The following is a 20,854-nucleotide window of genomic DNA, read 5'->3' as shown; positions in this document are numbered from 1 at the left end:
TATAATTTGTTATTTAACCCAAAGATTACTAATAATAATCTATTTAGTTTCTAGATATCTGAGATTTTTAGTTCTTTTGTTGCTGATTTCTAATTTTACTAAAATTATAGTCAGAGATCTTAGATCACTATTCCCAAATTTATTATTTTATTAGAAATGGCAAAATGGTGATTTTGAAATTCTTTCATTCCTTCTGCATTTATTAGCTGGAAGAAGAAATATTTCTCATCATCCAGTTTCTCGCCCTTATATAGCATTGGCAGAGAAATGCAAGATGAATGTTTGATTTTGCCTCTTTATCAATTTTAGCAACCTCCAGTGGTGACCAGTGCATGTGTTTTAGTATTATTAAGAACCCATGAGTTTTTGTATGCTTGAGGTATTCCCATTTATTGCCATTGTTCTGTTTCTTCAATTCTTCTCTTAGGCCAATGTAAGCACCTTCGGGTGAGTTCCTGTGTTCTTTTGACAAGATTCTATTTGTCTTTCATGGCTTCCTTATTTTCTGGCATAACAAGCAGGTTATGTCAGAAAGATTTATCTCATACATTTTCTGCCCCAGACCTGATATCAGTTATATCTCTAAGGTGCCCAGGCTCCTTTAATGGGAGTTGGCGTTTAGAGTCCACAGTTTGAGAGCTAGCAGTGTTTATGTCCAATCTAATTGCTTTTAGTCTGGAAAAGACAAAAAGTTGTTTTTTTTTTTAAAGGAAAATACATGTTAAAATTGTGCTATTTCCAATTCAAATTTAATATTACATGAGTTTACTTATCTTTTTAATTGTATTTTATTTGTTCAGAAAATTTACTTCCCTCCTTCTTCCAGAGGTAACCATTTTATTAATCCTTGTATTTTTACTTTTGAAAAATATTTATATTGCCGTATTTATTATTCAGTAATGAAGAGTTTACATATAGCAGACACTGCTCTCCCCTCTGCTTCTTTTATTTAACAATATGTACTAAGATCCATATCACCATGTAGAGTTCCTATTCATTGCTTTCTACAATTGGTTACATGTTTTCTATCTTGTGAATGTACTTCAGTTTTTTTTTAAAGTAGTCTCTTGATGGTCATTTTGGGTTGTTTCCAGTCTTTTTCTATTAGAAATAAATGCTGCTAAAAATACCCTTGGCAAATATCATTTTATATGTTTGCCAGTGCATCTTTGAGATTGATTTTAAGAAGAGGGTTGCTGGGTTGGAGTTAATGCATATGTAACTTTTCTCTATATAGTGAAATTCCTCTCCACAAGTGTTGAATGACTTTGCATTCTACAAGCAAATGCATGAGTACACATATTTTCCTATGGTCTCACTACTAGAATATGTTTGTCAAGTATTTAGATTTCTACTGGGCTTATAAATAATGCCTGCTATCTCAGTGAAGTTCAATATACTTTCTTTTCCCTATGAACTGGACTATCTCTTTGAATTATCTTTTCCTCCTTGTAGTTTTGTTTGCTGTTTCCTTATATATTGTTAGCCAATATTGTTATGTCAGTAAATTTCTTTAATAATCAAATCTTTTGGTTTATTGTTACTTTATAATATAATTCAGCTGTTAAATTTTTACCTTGAGTTTTTATTTTGTGTGATATTAAAATCACTTTCTTGGCTTTCTTTTGGCTTACATTTGTCTGGCATATCTTTCTTGATCCTTTTATTTTCATACTTACTGGATCCTTAGGATTTAAGTGTGAATCTTAACAGACAACATATTGCTCAAGCTGTTTGATTTGTGTATTACAAATCTGAGAATATTTTGATCACTGATTATACCACATTTACATATTTCAGTTAATTTTATGGTCAGATTTTTTTCTGCCATCTATTTTATGTGTTATTGGGCCATATCCCTCATCTTTTCCCCTTAATTTAAAAAAATAGATCAGTATTTTCTTCTTCTGGTTATGGAAATCATATATCTTTTTTTATGCTTATGAAGAATAACACTAAATTTTTTAAAGGTCATAGTTATTTATATTTTCTTCATTGACTTTTAAGTTTATCAATATCGATATCTTCATTTCTAAACAAAACAAAACAGAACCAAACACACCACAACAAAACAAAACCTTAGTGATCATTTTTTCAAATCTACCCCCAAATAAAACTTACCTTTTCTATGAAGGCTGTAGTTAGTAAGGAATTTGGCTCTAAAGGATGATTTGACCTTTTTCCTTTGTTCTGGCTTCTGGGGGATAAACTCTAAACATGTGGAATTTCCCTGAGTGATAGGAGTATGCTTAACAGGAGATGATCTGGGTTGAGGGCTGGCCATGCTAGGAAGACCAACCACGTGCTTAGGGGGCTGGGGCTTTGAGGCTAATATCATGTGACCTCAGAGGTTCAGGATATTGAGTTCACCCATGTGACCAGTGATTCAATCAACTGCCTACAGAATGAAACCCCACTGAAAACTCTGGACCCTGAAGTTTGGGTGAGCCTCCCTGGTTGTCAACACACATTCATGTGCTGGGAGAGTAACAAGTCCTAACTCTATGGGGAGAAGACGCCAGAAGCTTCGTTCTTGGAGACCTTCCCAGACTATACCTATGTGTCTCCTCTTTTTGGCTCCTTCTTATTTGTGTCCTTTTTGCTATAATAAAACTATAATAGTAAATATTGCACATTCCTGAGTTCTGTGAGTTGTTTTAGCATGGAAATTGAAGGCCTATCAAACACCAAATTTGTAGCCACTTGGTCAGAAGGAAGGGGGGCTCAGGGAATCCCCTAACTTGCAACCATTGTCTGAAATGAGGGCAGTCTTTTGAAGAGCTCAGCACTTAACCAGTTAAGTCTGGCCTAACTCCAGGTATTTAGTGTCAGAATTGTATTCATAAGACTTAGATTCATTTTTCTTCTTTCCGGGTTATTTCTTTTAAGAGGAATATGTCTAGTAAAAGCTATTAAAAAAAAAAATATATATATATGTATATATATGCTTGAGAATATAATTAAAGGGAAGATTTAATTTCCATAGTATTATAAACACTGAAAATAATTATTCCATTGTCTTTTGTCATCTTATTTTGCTGATGAGAAGCCTGATGTCAATCTGATTCTTAATTCCATTGTAAGTGATCTGCACTTTCCATCGGAAACTTTTAGAAGTTGATAGGCAGTAACAATCTGCTTTGGATTGTAATGGAGACATCAAATATCACAGAAAAATGCTTTCCCTCAACCTCCTCTCCACCCATGGCTCCTGGTTCACTTCTGTTCTGGGTCACCATTTTCCTACACACCTCAGGAGACAACCATCTTCTGTCTTCCTGGGAGTGTCAAATAAATTTAATGTCATTTTCTCATATCCATTCACTATTTCTCATTTCATTGAAACCCCCAGAGTTTGTACTGTAGAGGGAGCTAGCAGCCCATATTAGTTTGCCTTCTCGAAAGGAACTGGAACAGGCCCGAATTCGATTAAACCGTAAGCATAGTGTAGTTTGTATATGTGGCTTTAAACCAAAGTTATTTGATTTTTGAGTTATTTTATGTTATTGTTTTTAACACTATTATTTGATTCTTTCTATATTCTAAAAACCTACTTCTCTTTCTTGATATATGATATTTACATGTTTATAACATCAATGATCAGGTTTTCATGATAATTAAAATATTTTTCATTTTCTTGACTGTTTTCATTATGTTTCATCATGTGTGCTTGATAGCAACCTGCATTCAATATGTTGATTTTGATTTTGAAAAAAATAATGCCGTCAGTCATCTGACTTGATTTGCCATCAATAAGCTGAGAAAAAATTTTCTGTGATTTTGGTGAAAAGAGAATTTTTTTCTCCTCCAGCCCGATCAAATTTATTCCGCATGGAGCTATACATAGATTTCCAAATATTTTCCTTCAGGCACCTCTGTGGGATGGAACATTATATCCCCTCTTTTTTTTTTTGTTTTATTGTGGAAATTGGTGACTAGATATTTCATAAGGTGAATGGTTGAGGAAAGAATCTGCCCTGAAATCCAGCATGGAGATGTTTGTTGTCACTGATCGCCTATTCTCCACATGTAAGCATGTAGATGTGAGAGAAAACAAAGAAGACTGTTCCTATACATTAACTATTGCGGGGGTAGTTGCTAGTTTTCTGAAATATGGATTTAAATATCCCTTATATTCAACTCTCTTTCTTACACTTTCTCTCTGGGCATCTGGCTACCTTGAATTATAGGGTTAATTTTGACAAAAGAGAACTCAAGATGAGAGGAAGCAACATCCTGACAGAGGAACCCATGATACCTGAAAGAAAAAACTGGTAAACATAGTGAGAAGACTATTGAAATCAAAATATCTGTTTAAGAACATGTGGAAAATCCAGTTGTAAGAGCAGGAGTGTAGGTGAAGCAGCTAGACTAAAATGGTGATTTTAAAATAGGACTCTGCAAAAATAAAGCAAAAGTTTTCTATATATTATATATACACACCTTTTTTGTGTGTGTTCATTACTAAGACTTCAATATAGTCTTAACTTCTATTACTAAATTGGATTGTGTTGAGAAATCTAATCCCATTTAATCTGAGAACAAAGAAAGGCAATCCAGAAACATCCTGCATGGTCAGTAAACAGTCTATAGTCAAGCACCTGGTAGGAATGATCCATAACAGGAACAATTTATAGGTGGAACACTAAAAGTTCATTACAGTAAAGTATGCAGTTGCTACGTCAAATGAAATATGTGCCTCCAGGTTGAGCGTTTCATTACGAAGCTATCAAAGCATCTCCAGTATTTAATGAAAGTGATATAATTAAAGCAATTGGTTTCATTTTTTGTACATTTCTTTTTCCAGCAAAACAATGTTTTAACAATAGTTGATACACATCCATAATACTCTTTTACCATGTTTTGAATGCATACATTTTGACTATCTCTTTGCAAGACAAAAAATTGTATAATATAATTTTCTTTGTTTTTTAAACAAATCAAGTTTTTGGTACATATTAAGAAAGCATAAATTCATCTAAAGTATACAATCAGTGGTATTTGGTATAATCACATAGTTGTGTATTCACCATTTCAACCATTATTAGAGGATTTTCATTATTCCAATAATATAAAAGACAAACAAAAAAACCTCTGCACCTCTCAGTCTCTCTAGGCTTCCCCTGCTGTACAAAGCTGTTATTCTGTTTTCATCTGTCTAGTTTATTTGTTTGTAAAAACAATTGCAATCGTGTATATGCAATATAACCCATATTCATATGAAGTTTCACTATGCTATACAGTTCCATTGCAAATAATTTTAAGTACACAAATACTACATAATAGCTATAGAATTTTTAAAAATTCCTCTTTAACTCCACAATCCAGCTATAAATACCGTTTAGGATCTCTGGGAATTTTTCCCAAATGTTTTTCCCATATGTTTTATAAATCAGATTATATATATATATGTGTGTGTGTGTGTGTGTGTGTGTGTATATACACACATGTGGAATTCTCTATCCTGATTTTACTGATTATATATCATCTTACTTAAATTCATTAACTTCATCATAACATACTTTTTTTTTTTGAGGTGCTGGGGCCAGGAATTAAACTTGGGACCTCAAATGTGGGAAGCTGGTGCTCAACCACATTGGCTTCCCTGAGTTGGTTTTATCATCTGTTTTGCTTGTTGTTTGTTGTTTGGTGCAGGGAACCCAGGACTTACCATGTGGGAGGTGGGCGTTCAACTGCTTGAGCTATATCTGCTCCCCATAAGGTACTTTTTAGTGGCTGTGTAATCGTCCATTTTATGAATGTGATATAATTTCCTTTTTGTGATACTTTAAAAATTGGAGATGTTATTGGCTGGGCATTTTAACTATGTAGATATATAGATGGTACAGTTAATGTAACTGCTTTTTGATATATCATTTAAAATATTTTGTTTTCTCACTTCTTATAAAAGTGCTAATAACACACATATGACATCTTCTAAGATACCAAAAGCTACTCACCAGAAATGGAGAAGATAGTTATAATAACCAGATAAAATTACTTCAACTATTTTGTTCAACAGGGAACTAAATTATATTTAATTTTTAAAAAAAGTTTCAGTATTCCTCAAAGTAATCCTATGGCTTTCTAGAGATGGCCCGATTCTTACCTTTTGCCTAAATCTACCAAGGTATGTGTTTATGCATGTATGTTCATATGTGATTTCCATGGAATGGAGAGAGAAAGTAAAGCATTAAAAATAAAAGGTATTGAGGGGCAAGATGATGGCAGGATAAGGAGCTCCAGAGCTATCTAAAGCACCTGTTGGCGGGCCCTAGGAGACCTGAAGAGTACCCTGCAACATCCTTGAAAGTATAGAGCGAGGAGACTGCCCATCTACAGAGAAAATTTGTGAGTAGAGCATTCCATCCTGCAGAGGCCAGTGCCTGCAGTGCAAGCCACCTCAGAAGCTATTCTCTGGCTGGAGTTGGCAGCTCCACTTCCCAAAAAAGGAAGAGAGAGTTGGGAACCAACTTTAGCTAATCCTAAGAACAGCTAAAGTTTAAACCTGTTCAAGTCTGAAAGAGACCAGTAGCTGCCATTTTAACTCTGTCCTTGAAATGAAGGGAAGCTGGGCTGATTGAAAATCACAGTAACACTAGGTTCCAGCTTCTTATCACCCAGATGGGACTGCAGATCTAACCTGAACCCTAGGCCCAACCTCCACCAGGGAAGAAGCTGGGGGGACCTGCACCAGCTACTCTGGAAAACTGCAGGCCATGCCACAGAGGCTGGTGCCCATTTTCCACTGGTGGCTCAAGCCCCCTCAGGAGTTTTTCTGTGACTGGAGTTGGAAACTCCATTTCCCATAAATGGGGGAGGAAGAGATGGTTGGCTACCAACTTCAGCTACTGATTAGTAAACTTGGCTGGCTAAAGTATAATCCTAAGAACAGCTAACATTTGAACCTGTCCAAGTTAGAAAGAGGCTGGTAGCTGCCATTTTAACTCTGCCCCTGGCATGAAAGGAAGTGGGACTGATTGAAAAATCACAGTGAAGTGAGGGATTGGCTTCTTTCTACCAAGATTGGATTACAGCTCTAGCCTAAGCTTCAGCTCCACCTCCAATAGGGAGACACCTGGGGGAACTTGCACCAGCCTTTCCAGGTAACTGGGGCTTTGTATTAGTCAGCCAAAGGGGTGCTGATGCAAAATACCAGAAATCGGCTGGTTTTTATAAAGAGTATTTATTCGGCGTAGAAGCTTACAGTTACCAACCCATAAATTACTTCTCTCACCAAAGTCTTTTGCCACATGTTGGAGAAAGATGGCTGCTGACATCTGCCAAGGTTCAGGTTTCCTGGGTTCCTCTCTTCCCTGTGCTTTCTTCTCTCTGGGCTAAGGGTTCCTCTCTTTCCAGGGCTTGCTTCTCTTTCCTCACAACTAAGCTCCTCTGTGTGCTTACTTCCTGGGGATCCAGTTCAAGATTCCAGCATCAAAACTCCAGCATCAAAGCTCCAACTCTCTTCTTTTGCCATGTCTTTTTTCTATGAGTCCCTACCCAGCAAGGGGTGGCGACTCAACGCCCTACAGATGTGGCCCAATCAAAGCCCTAACCATAATCTAATTAAGTAAATGTGAAACTTCAGACAGACCAGTTTACAAGCATAATCCAATATCTATTTTTGGATTTGATAACTATATCAAACTGCCACAGGCTCCGTCCTCACATCCCAATAGGGTAGGAGAGGAACTGTGTTTCCTTGACCTCTCTGGGCAATTGTAGGTATTTTTAGCCCACACAAACTGGTTTGTTGAGCATCTTCTATTCCATCTTCACCTCTGTCTGCACCCCTCCCCCACAGGATAGGAGGGGGCTGGTATTTCTTCAGCCTCTCAGGACAACTGCAGGCGTTTATGGCCTGCAAAAACTCAACTGTTGGCAACCTGTGGCTCCACCCCCACCCCTGATAAAACAAGAGAGGGACTGTGTTTCTGCAGCCTCTTTGGGTAACTACAGGTGCTTTGAGCCCACACAGACTGAATAGTCAGACACCTGTACTCCATCCCTGCCCCCAAGTAGCATAGAAGGGGAACTGGATTTCCTCAGCCTTTCCAGGCAATGGCAGACACCTTGGGCCTGCATGGTCAGGTCTGGTAAATACCTGTGGATCCACCCCCACCCCTTAATAGGGTAGGAGAGGTCTGGTGTCTCCATAGCATCTCTGGGCAACAAAGCATACAGGAACTGAACTGTTGGGCACCCCTACTACCCAATAAGATAGGAGGGAACTGGTGTTTCCTCAGCCTCTCCAGATAAGATACATCAGGCAAAAACTGGCAAAACTGAAGGGAGAAATATATATCTCTACAATAATAGTTGGAAACTTCAATACACCACTCTCAGTAATGGATAGAACATCTGGGCAGAGGATCAATAAAGAAACAGAGAGCTTGAATAATATGATAAATGGACTAAACCTAATAGACATATACAGAACATTGCACCCCAAAACAGCAGGATACATATTCTTTTCAAGTGCTCATGGATCTTTCTCCGGGATAGATGATATGCTGGGCCACAATAAATTCAGCAAGATTGAAATTATACAAAGCACTTTCTCTGATCATCATGGAATAAAGTTAGAAATCAATAAGAGGCAGAAAAAAAGGAAAATTCACAAATATATGGAGATTAAATAACACACTTTTAAACAATCAGTGGGTCAAAGAAGAAATTTCAAGAGAAATCAACAAATATTTCAAGATGAATGAAAATGAAAACACAACATATCAGAACCTATGAAATACAGCAAAGGCAGTGCTGAGAGGGAAATTTATAACCCTCAATGTTTACATTAAAAAAGAAGAAAGAGCTGAAATCAATGACCTAACTACACAGCATGAGAAACTAGGAAAATAACAGCAAACTAACCCCAAAACCAGTAAAAGGAATGCAATAACAAAGATCAGAGCAGAAATAGATGAAAATGAGGACAACAACAACAACAAAACAATAGAGAATGAACAAAAGTTGGTTCTTTGAGAAGATTAACAAAATCAACAAACCCTTGGCTAGACTGACAAAGAAAAAAAGAGGAAAGATGCAAATAAATGAAACAAAAAATGAAAATGGGGACATTACTACTGACCCCACAGAAATAAAAGAGTTCATAAGAGAATACTATCAACAACTGTATGCCAAAAGAACTAGACAAGGACCAAATGGAAAAATTCCTAGGAATGTATAAACAACCTACCTGACCCTGGAAGAAACAGAAGACCTCAACAAACCGATCACAAGTAAAGAGATAGAAACATCAAAACTCCCCAAAATGAAAAGCCCAGGACCAGATGGTTTCACAGGTGAGTTCTACCAAGTATTCAAAGATTTAATATCAATCTTACTCAAGCCTTTGCAAAAAATTGAATAAGAAGGAATGCTACCAAACTCATTCCCTGAAGGCAATGCCACCCTGTTACCAATTACAGATAAAGATATTATGAAAAAAATTACAGACCCATTTCACTAATGAATACAGATCCAAAAATCCTTAATAAAATACTTGCTAAATGAATCTGACAACACATTAAAAGAATTATTCATCATGAACAAGTATGTCTTATACCAGGCATACAAGGGTGGTTCAACACAAGAAAATCAATCAGCATAATACACCACAATAATAAATCAAAGAAGAAAAATCACATGATCTTAGTGATTCATACAGAAAAGGCATTTGACAAAATACAGCATCCCTTCTTGATAAAAATACTACAAATGATAGGAATTGAAGGAAACTTTCTCTACATGATAAAAGCCATATATGAAAAACGATCAACTAACATTGTACTCAGTGGTGAAAGACTGAAAGCTTTCCCACTGAGATAAGGAACAAGACAAGGATGCTCACTGTCAATGCTGTTGTTCAATATAGTGCTAGATGTTCTAGCTAGAGCAACCAGGGAAGAAAAAGAAATAAAAGGCATCCAAATTAGAAAGAAAGAAGTATAACTTTCACTATTCACAGATGATATGATCCTATGTATAGAAAGTTTCAAAAAATCTACCACAAAACTTCTAGAGCTAACAAATGATTTCAGTAGAGTGGTAGGATACAAGATCAATACACAGAAATCTGGGGTGTTTCTATAGCTAGTGATGCTCAATCTGAGGAGGAAGTCAGGAAAAAATTCCATTTATGATAGTGACTAAAAGAATCAAATATTTAGAAATAAACTTAACCTAGGATGTAAAGCACTTGTATTCAGAAAACTACAATGCATTGTTAAAAGAAATAAAAAAAGACCTAAATAATTGGAAGAACATTCCATGTTCATGGATTGGAAAAATATCATTAAGAGGACAAATCTACCCAAATTGATATATAGATTCAATGCAATCCCAATAAAAATTCCACCAATAGTTTTTAAACAAATGGAAAACACAATTATCAAATTTATTTGGATGGATAGCCAGAAATATCTTTAAAAGGAAAAGCAAAATTGGAGGACTCTCATATTACCTAGCTACAATGATATTACCTAGCTACAATGATAAAAACAGCATGGTATTGTCTTAAAGATGGACAAATAGACCAATGGAACCGAATTGATGGTTCAGAAACAGACCCTCACATCTGTGGTCAAGTGATTTTGGATAAGCCTGTCAAACACACCCAGCTGGGGCAGAACAGTTTATTCAACAAATAGTGCTGGGAGAACTGGATATCCATAGCTAAAAGAAAGAAAGAGGACCCCTATCTCACACCTTTTACAAAAATTAACTCAAATTGGATCAAAGACCTAAATATAAAAGCAAGAACCATAAAACTCATAGAAGAAATTGTGGGAAAACATCCTCACGACCTGGTGGTAGGTCTTAAATCTTACACTGAAAGCATGAGCAATGAAAGAAAATATGGATAAATGGGGCTTCCTCAAATTTAAACACTTTTGTGATTCAAAGGACTTCATTAAGAAGGTGAAAAAGCAGCTCATACAAGGGGAGAAAATATGTGGAAACCACATATCTGATAAGGGTTTGATTTCCATACTATACAAAGAAATCATACAACTCAACAATAAAAAAGCAAGCAATCCAATTAAAAAATGGGCAAAAAATTTAAATAGATATTTCTCCAAAGAGGAAACACAAATGGCCAAAAAGTACATGAAAAAATGTTCCATATCACTAGCTATTAGGGAAATGCAAATCTGAACAATTGAGATATCATTTCACACTACATAGAATGGCCATTATTAGAAAAACAGAAAACTCTAAGTGTTGGAGAGGATGTGGAGAAGTAGGAACACTCCTTCACTCTTGGTGGGACTGTAAAATGGTGCAGCCTCTATGGAAGAGGGTTTTGTGATTCCTCAGGAAGCTAAATATAGAACTGCCATATGATCCAGCAATTCCTCTACTAGGAATATATCCAGAAGAACTAAAAACAGTGACATGAACAGACATCTGCACACAATTACCAAAAGATGGAAACGACCCAAGTGTCCATTAACCAATGAATGGATAAATAAAATGTGGTATATACATATTATGGAATACTGTGCTGCAGTAAGAAGAAATGAAATTGGGGCACATATGATAACATCGATGAATCTTGAAGGCTTTATGCTAAGTGAAGTAAGCCTGACACAAAAGGATAAATATTGCATGGTCTCATTAATTTGAACTAAATATGAAGAATAAATGCAATGAGTTACAACTTAGAGTGTAGGTTATCAGGAGATAATATGAAGGTTGATAAGATCTACTGATGCGTAAAGTATGTAGAAATTTTAATTAACTTGACTGTGAAAGTGTGGAAATGGATTGAGTTGATGGTAACATATAGTGAGTAGCAGCTGGTTTATAAATGAGATTGTGGCTGGAAAGAGTAGTCTAGGGATGTAAATGTCAGTTGAAAGAAAGCTAGAGAATAACCTAGGGATGGAATAACACAGTGAACCAAGAGGTGGATGAGAATTGCTAGAGCAGGTGTATGTCACTTTTGCAGAGTGGTGGGAATGTGGAGAAGCATGGAAAAAATACATTGGTGTGACCCAAGGACTGTGCTTAACAGCAATACTGTAATATTCTTGCATCAATGCCAAAGATGTACTGTGTTGATAATGGGTGATTATGTAAAAAGTATGCCAAATGTATGCTTTAGACCATGATTGGTGGTAATAGTCTTATGATATTATCTCATAATCTGTAACAAATATTCCACCATGGTGTGGTGTATTGGTGAAGGGTGTTGTATGGGAATTCTACACATTTGCACAATTGTTTTGTAAGTTCACAACCTCAGTAATAAAAATATATTTAAGAAAATAATAGCATGGGTTGGGGGAAAAATACACCAAATGTAAGATATGGACTATAGTTAGTAGTAATATTTTGATGATGCTCTTGCATAGTTTGTAAAAAATGTTTCACAACAATGCAAGGTATTGGTGGAGGGGTGATGTATGGAACCCTTGTATGATGTTATGCATGCTTGTTTTGTAAGTTCACAACTTTTACTATACAGTTATTATATATATGAATGATATACTTTAACAAAAATATTTTAAAAAAGAATAGAAGGTGTTAGGAGCCATTTTTCATATGCACAGTTTTGTCCTATGCTGTTCCAGAACTTTATTTTAGGCCAAAGTTTTTAAACCTTCACATTTAGGATCCAATGATCCGTTGTGTTTAGCATTGTCATTTGAAATCCAATTAAAAACATCTGTATAGTTCATTATTCTAGAGTAGCAATATTCTTCAAAATCAATGATGGATTGTGTCACTTGCTATGGGTGCAAAATTAAACAATACTTGTTTTTCTGTAATTGTGATGAATGCAAAATAAAAGTATAATTTTTAGACCACTTACTCCTCTACCCATGAAAAATCCAACAACCCACATACATGTTTCCTGAAAAATAAAGTATAGGATATCACGTTCCAAACAGAGGCAGAACCAATAAGTCAGATGGATGGACATAAAATTATTTCAAAGAATTGACTTAACAACCGTGTGTCTGTAAAAGCAAGCACAAAGTCCATAGGGCAAGTAGTGAGGAAGGGAAGACCATGGCAGGCTGAAATCCCAGGAACAGGAGCTAAAAGTTTGGCGTCTCTAGGCTCAAGGAAGGCCTAAGTCCTCTTTTAAAGGGCTCACCTGATTAGGTCGAGTTCCTCTACAATAATCTCTTTTGATTTGCTTTAGGTCTCCAATTGGCTAGGGGCTCTACTGTTATCTGCAAAATTCCTTCACAGCAGTACCTAGATTAGTGTTTGGTATGGAAATAAAGTAAATTGAGCTTAAAGCCCAATTTTAAATGCTGATTGAAAAAATTTGAAAGCCATATATATATATATATATACACATATATACATATATACACACACACATTTTTTTATAGCTCATAATGTTAAAAAAGATGGATAGCACAACTGCTAGCAACTCATTACTAGTCCTCAGTTTGTTGAGTTTTCATGGTATACATAGAAATATAAGAATTTGGTATACTTTTACTCCATTTGTTATTGACATTTACAGTTCTTTAAACTCTTAGCCACCATTTATATTAATATTAATATTTAATATAATTATGGCTAATATTATCTTCTGAATGCTTTTATATAATAATAGCTTTGTATTTATGCAACAACTCTTTTCCAAAGAGTTGTGTGTGCTTTGTCGACAGTGAGCCAGACTTCTTCCCCTTTGTAAGCTGTTCTCTATTCACCCCCAGAGAAATATTAACACTTTAAAACAGGATCTCAATTTGTGCTTGTAGCAGAAATAAAGTAATCTGTGCTCTTATAGTTTAAGATACTTGTCTTACAGAAGTTTACGTTTCCAACAGGTCCTAGGAGAATTATTCAGCATTTTAAGCACCATACAAAATTTTACTTTGAATAAGTTATATGTTTCAGTTGTGAAATTAAAAACAGAACACTGGATATTGAAAAATCTGGTTATTTTGTGTGCTTATAAGTTGGGACTAGAACAATACCTTTTTAGGCCAATGGGGTGTTCAAATGGTTTTAGGAATGAAGTGGGTGGTTTGATAAATTTAGAAGCCTTCCTATTATGTACACAGGAGAAGATCTCAGCTGTATAGACTGCAATTGCCTACCTATTTTCTCTTTGGCTAGAAAAATAAGAACTAATCTATTGTGTTTAGACTAAGATACCATTGATGATGTGTACCAGGGGAAAATACTATCTCCATTAAGCAATAAGCAAAGCTGATGATTCAGAGATAAAATACCTGACCCTGGGGACATGAAATCTCTTGCTAGTTCTGGCCCTGAATAGCCCTGTGATGTAAGCAAATCACTTAACTTCTCAGGGTCTCTGTTTCTCATTTACAATAGTGAAAGTATTTGTTAAAATGATATTTCACAACTATTTGTCTCTCGAAACTCTAAAAAAGAAGTGTTCAAACAGAGTGAGAGCAACAATCACCTAGATAAAGGGTATAGATATTTCTCTTTGATATTAAAAATGCTTCAAATTCTCTTTCCTTGATGCAAAAGAATTTTTATACCTTATGGGACTAAGACATAGAGGGTAATATAATAGAAATGGACAAATTCAATATTTATTCTAGAAATTCTGGTGACTTTAGGTGATTTAAAATATGTTCATACTTCTTACAAAGTCGACAAAATTACCTTTTAACTTTCAACTGAAAATCACAAGTCAAAGTTAATTACTCAATTATACTTTTAAAATTATAATACCAAGTCAACTTTTTGGATTTTCTAGATGCCAAATCCTCTTAAACATAAGTACTCTGTATACCAAATATAAAAATTATTATTCCCAAACTTAACGCAAAGTCTGCATGCTGTGAATTTTATTTAAATCATCAATATCCTTAATTCTAAACTTTTTTCAGATTATTTATAATGATGTATCTATTCATTATGGAAACATTTTCCGGAACCCAATAAATTGGGTTACATCATTGGTGGGCTTAGTGTGGGTATTCACACAGAAATTTTGGCTAGGTATGAGATCTGGGATGGTAAACATTCAAGGCAATTTTTCTCATAATTATAAGAGACTGCCCACCCTCCACCATGAATCTAAACTTTTCCAAATAACCAGGGTGGAGTAGCTTTACAAATTCCTGGGAACTTTTGTTTTAGTCCTTGAAACACAAACAGACAAACACACACACAAAGACCCAAAATCCTTAAGAATTTGTTGGGGTGGAGAGGAAAATAGCAATAGAATAAAGAATGAAACAGGAGTTAAAAAGTCAACACATTATCTTGCAACAAGTATTTTGAGTTAGTAATTATAAAAATACTTTGGTGATGTATCTTTTACAAAGTGTTTTCTTATACATAACATATTAATCTTCCTAACTACCTCATCAAGAGATTACAAACCAAATTTGGCAAATGAAAAACCTGAGACTCGAAGTTAAGTGCTTGTCTCAAAGACTCAGTGTGTGTATGTTCTCAACTGTGGTTACACATTAGAATAATCAGGAGGTCTTTTCAATAGTGCCCAGGCCCCAAACTCACCTTCGATCAATTAAACTAAAGTCTCTGGAGGTCGCCCAGTATTGTTTTTTCTTTTTTAAGTTTTCCAGATGATTCTAACATGCAAGCAGCAATGAGTACCAGAACTGAACTTAAAATGCAGAATTGAACTTAAAACGCAGGTTTTCTGATTTCAACGCCATGTTGTTTATATTATGAGAGTGATCATATGAATATGGCTAACGAGGATGAGACATTTCTTGGCGTACTCATTCATCCAGGGAGAGGAACCTCAAGAAACACGCTGGCAGTAGGGAAGTAGTCAGGGAAAGGACAGAATACCGGGTGCTCCTTGAAGTCCTTGCAGCTCCAGTTTCTTTTGACTTTTTGCATACATTAAGTGTTTCCAAATGGCTCTGACATCATTAACTTTGGGAATTTATATTCCCAGGTTATAGCGTAAACATTGTCCATTAAATTCCTCAGTGTTTGAAATGGGTCTGAATAAAGGGCTAGAGGACCAAAGAAGATGACACCTAGAAGCAATAGCACGTTTGGGGAGGAAATTGGCAAGAGTACTCTTCAAGCATGAAGCATAAGGTTCTTATGAAAACAGCAGGCAAGTAAGGTTTCCATATGCCATTAGTCTTTTTGTCATCACCAGTCATTATCAACATTACTTTTGTTCCACTCCGCATCTAGTTTGTATATGGGACCAGAAGGGAAAATAGAAAAATGACGAGCAATGCTCTTGTTGCATCCATTTGCATTGTGGATTCTTTGGCAGGGCTAAGATCCTTTGTTCCCTTCATCAGCAAGCAGCATTCTAGTCAGGACAGGCTTTCTATTTCAGGGCTTTAGGTTTTTCATTTGGATGATATTGATTTCCCTCTATCAGCCAGTTGGGAAAAAATATATTTAGAAATGTAGTTGAACTCCTTTAAAATATACCTGTACTCCGGGTTGGGGGGTGGGAATCTTATTTGCACAGGAGATAAGTGAGCTGATTAGGGGACAAAACCCATTTAAAATATGTGCTTTAAATCCTTTCTAGGTTTGATTTTAAAACCTTACATTCTGTGTAAAATGATATAGTTCCTTTTACTGAGAATGTAAAAACTTGAAGATTATAAGGACGTTAATAAGAAAAGTCATTGTAAAATAAAGATTTGATCAGGAAAGAGAGTGAAACTTGGAGTGAGTTACCTCAAAACAAAAAGAATAAAAAGGCAGGGAATAAAGAAAATACCTCGAGGCAGTCAGGTGTGGAGAGGTCTTCTAGACTCCAAGATAAAACTCTGGCTGGTTTCTTATTACCTTAATTGCTTCCTGCTTACCCAGGGTCCTTGTAGAGTGGAGGCCAAGAGATCAAGGGAAGAGGAGAGAAAAAAGGTCTATTATGATAAGGAGAAGTGCATTGAGAGATCTACCATTTTAATTAGTGCAAGTGTCCTAAGTGGGCGAGTGGCGTTAGGATGGGTGATGTGGAAGGAAAACCTTGGCAGGTGTGAGAAGCTGAGTCGCCTAAGATGAAAAGTTGTGGAATAACCCAAGCCTGGGTTTCCTAAGATGCCTGCGAGCTCTGGAAGGGATATGACCCTAAAATCTGACTTTACAACAGGTTAGGAAGATACGTTCTAAGAAGATATGTAGAAAAAAAGGCTATAATTTCATTCAGCTATATGTAAAAGTTAAATGCTGAAAAAAAATTTTTACATAAGCATAAAAATATCTTAGTCTATAAGTGCATTTTAGGTAGTATTCTTCGATTTATATCCTACTTAATTATTACACTATACTTAAAAGTTTAATGAGTAAAGATCTGTGCTAGTTTATTTCTTTATCACCCCAATAGATAAAAACTTGGTAGCTTAGATCACTCACATGAAACATCTGCTTGTGATCTTCAAGTGAAAGCCTGTTTTTTGGTGAGAGGCCATTAACTCCTGAGAGTTAGCTATAGCATGACCATTACAAATGTCCTGTTACCGCAATTAAAAAACTGGTAAGAGAAGATAATTTTACTCGTTCAACAAATAATTGAGTTTACTGTGTGCCAGACACTAGCTGAGTACTGATGATTAAGAGACATATGACATCCTGCCCTTCAGAAGCTTCTAGTTGAGAAAAGAAATCTAAGCAATAAGCTGTCACCACCTGTTATCTAGTAAGGGACAGCCCAAGATACCACTTCAGAAAGAAATGGTTTGTGGTCCAGGCTGAGACACAAGGTAGAAGTTATGGAAAGAGGTAATGGATGCTTTCCTTATAAAAGTAAATTAAATTACAGATTTCCAGGTTTATTGACATATTTACAGATTTCCCAGGAAAAAAAAAAAACTGCCAAGAACTTGTGATATAAAGAGAGTATGGTTTAGAGTTGCCAAAACCTAGTTTCAAGCTGTGCTTTGGAACCCAGACCTGTATGGAGCTGTGCAAGTTTAACTTTTTCAGAGAGAATCCTACATTTGTGAAATAAAAACAGTAGTATCCAACTCATGTGATTGTTATAAAGAATAAATGAAACAATTCAGGTAAAATTGTTAGCATATAGGAAGTGATACATAACTTGTAGCTACTCTTATTGTAATAGGTCAGGAGAAGAACTTCTGAAATGCCTCTTAATTCAGATCTTCATCAACTCCATTGGGTGATAGAAATGACCTCTGATGTATCTTACCAACTTCAACGTTATTTCTGTCCATTCTGCCCTCTGTATTGTCACCAGAATACTTCAGTGACTCCATTACCTAAAGACAAAGTCTAATGTTCCTACCTGATACACTACATCACCCACGATTTGACTGGGACCCACTTCTCTAATCCTATCTCCTAACACTCTACTGTCCCTTTGAACTCTCTACTCCACCAAAACCAAAAAACGTTCAGAACCCTGAACACAGTATATCATTTCATGACTCTCTTTCTTTGCATGTGCTATTTCTTCTGTTGTCGTGCCCCTACTTCCTTTTTTTCTGTAAACATTCTTTTATACCCTCTTCCAGAGCTGGCCTGGGAGAGGATTTCCCTATTTACCGTGTGAAGAAATTTGTAATCAGAGATTAAGAAGGTAACCTAATAGCAGTCATACTTTTTTTTTTCTTTCTTTTTTTGTATTCCCCTCTTCCTACTCTCTTCCTTGCTGCTCTGTTTTTGCTTTTGTCCCTACTATGATGTTCTAAGTTGAGAAGCATGTGACAAAAAGCTCACACAAGGAAGCCCAAATAAGTTTCTCTCTGTAGAGGAAAAGCAATGAGATACCTGTGTAGGTATGGTTCTTACTGACAGATGGTGAAGCCAGCAGCCTAGGGAGTGGGGGAATAAATCCACTCACACCCAGCGCAGTTCCCCAAACTCTGAGAGGACATCCTTGCAGATGTATTTATTGTGCATTATCTTCCATGCTTGACTATCGCTGTGTGACAGGACCTCAGAATCTCAGTGTTGTATCATAATTATAGGCAGTCTAGAAGACCAAGCCACATTTAAGTTGCTGATCCATTTTGCCAAGAAGCACATTTGTGAAACTAGATGAAGAAAAACTTTGATGGTTATCTATTTTTATGTTTTTTCCTTTTATTTTCCTACACTACTATGCCTTTCCCCCCTCCCCTTTTCCCTTTTACCCTGTGGCCTCTAGTTTTTTTTCTATCTCTGTGAATTTGCTATTTCTGGTCATGTTATAAGTGATATACAATTTTTGTTCTTATGTGTCTTGCTTATTTCACTGAGTATAGTTTTCAAGATTATCCCATGTTGCAGTATGTCTCAAATCTTCATTTTTTTTCTTATGGCTGAATAATATTTCATTGTGTATATGTACCAAATTTGGTTTATTCATTCATTTGTTGATAAGCATTTGGATTGTTTCCAACTTTTGACTACTGTGAATAATACTGCTTTAAACACTGGTGTATAAGTATCTGTTTATGAACCTGTTTTCACTATCTTTGTGTAATCAGGAAGATATCTTTGCCAGGTCAAATGGTAATTCTATATTTAACACTTCAGGATCTGCCATATTCCTTTCCGCAGTGGCTGCAACATTTTACATTCCCATTAGCAATGCACTTGAGTTCCAATTTGCCTGCATACTCACCAAAAGTTATTTTCCATTTTTAAAAAGTAAATGTGGCTGTGAAGCGGTATCTTTTGGTTTTGGTTTGCATTTCTCTAATGGCTAATGATGTTGAGCAGCTTTTCATGTATTTATTGGCCATTTGTTTATCTTCTCTGGAGAAATAGCTCTTCAAATCCTTTGCCCATTTTTAAATTGGGTTGTCTTTTTGTTTTTGCATTATAAAAGTTCTTTATATATTCTGGGTAGTAAATCTTTATCTAATTTAGGATATGGTTTTCTTCCATTCTGTAGGTTGTCCATTCACTTTCCTGATAATTTCCTTCAATGCAGAAAAAGTTTTAATATGTTTTATTAGAAAAGTTGTGGGTTTACAGAACAAACATGCATAAAATACAAGATTCCCATATACCCCAAGATTATTAACACCTTGCATTGGTTTGATACATTTGTTACAACTGATGAAAGCACCTTTTAAATAATTGTACTATTAACTGTAGTCCATTGTTTAACTTAGAAAGTTCACTGTGTTGTGCAGTTCCATGGATTATTATTTTTTTTAAATTTTATTCTGGTACTATATAGACAACCTAACTTTTCCATTTTAAGAAACATTCCTATAGACAGATTTTTATGATTTATTATTCTTTTGTTGCTTGTGGTTATGGTGCCATATCTAAGAATCCTTTGTCGAATCCCAGGTCAGGAAGATTTGCCCCTCTGTTTCCTTCTAAGAGTTTTAGAGTTTTAGGTCTCAATCAATTTTGAATTGAATTTTGCGTATTGTGCAAAGTAGGGGGTCTAACTTCATTTTGCTGCCTGTGGATATCCAGTTTTCCCAGAATCATTTATTGAAGAGACTATTCTTTCCCCAGTGTATATACTTAGCCTACTTGTCAAAAATCAGTTGTTCATAGATGTGTGACTCTATTTCTGGACTTTTAAAAATTCTTTTCCACGATCTTTTGTTTATCTTTCATGAGTACCACACTGTTTTGATTGCTGTCACTTTGTAATACAATTTGAGATTGGCAAGAGTGAGTTCTCCAACCCTGTTCTTATTTTGAGGGCTGTTTTGGCTATTTGGAGCCTCTTATAGTTCCATGTAAATTTAAAGATTGGTTTTTCTGCAAAAAAAAGTCTGATTGGATTGCATTGAAATTATGTATTCTCTTGAGTAATGGTCAGTTATTAAAGTGTTAACTTTACCAGTCCATGAACATGGGCTGTCTTGACATATCTTTTGAACTTATTTAATTTCTTTCAGGTGTGTTTTGTAATTTTCAGTATACAAGTCTTTTGCATTCTTAGTTAAATTTATTAATAGATATTTTATTC

The sequence above is a fragment of the Dasypus novemcinctus genome, chromosome 15 (genome assembly GCF_030445035.2).
Source record: "Dasypus novemcinctus isolate mDasNov1 chromosome 15, mDasNov1.1.hap2, whole genome shotgun sequence".
Taxonomy (NCBI): domain Eukaryota; kingdom Metazoa; phylum Chordata; class Mammalia; order Cingulata; family Dasypodidae; genus Dasypus; species Dasypus novemcinctus.
Note: the sequence above shows the minus strand (reverse complement) of the source record.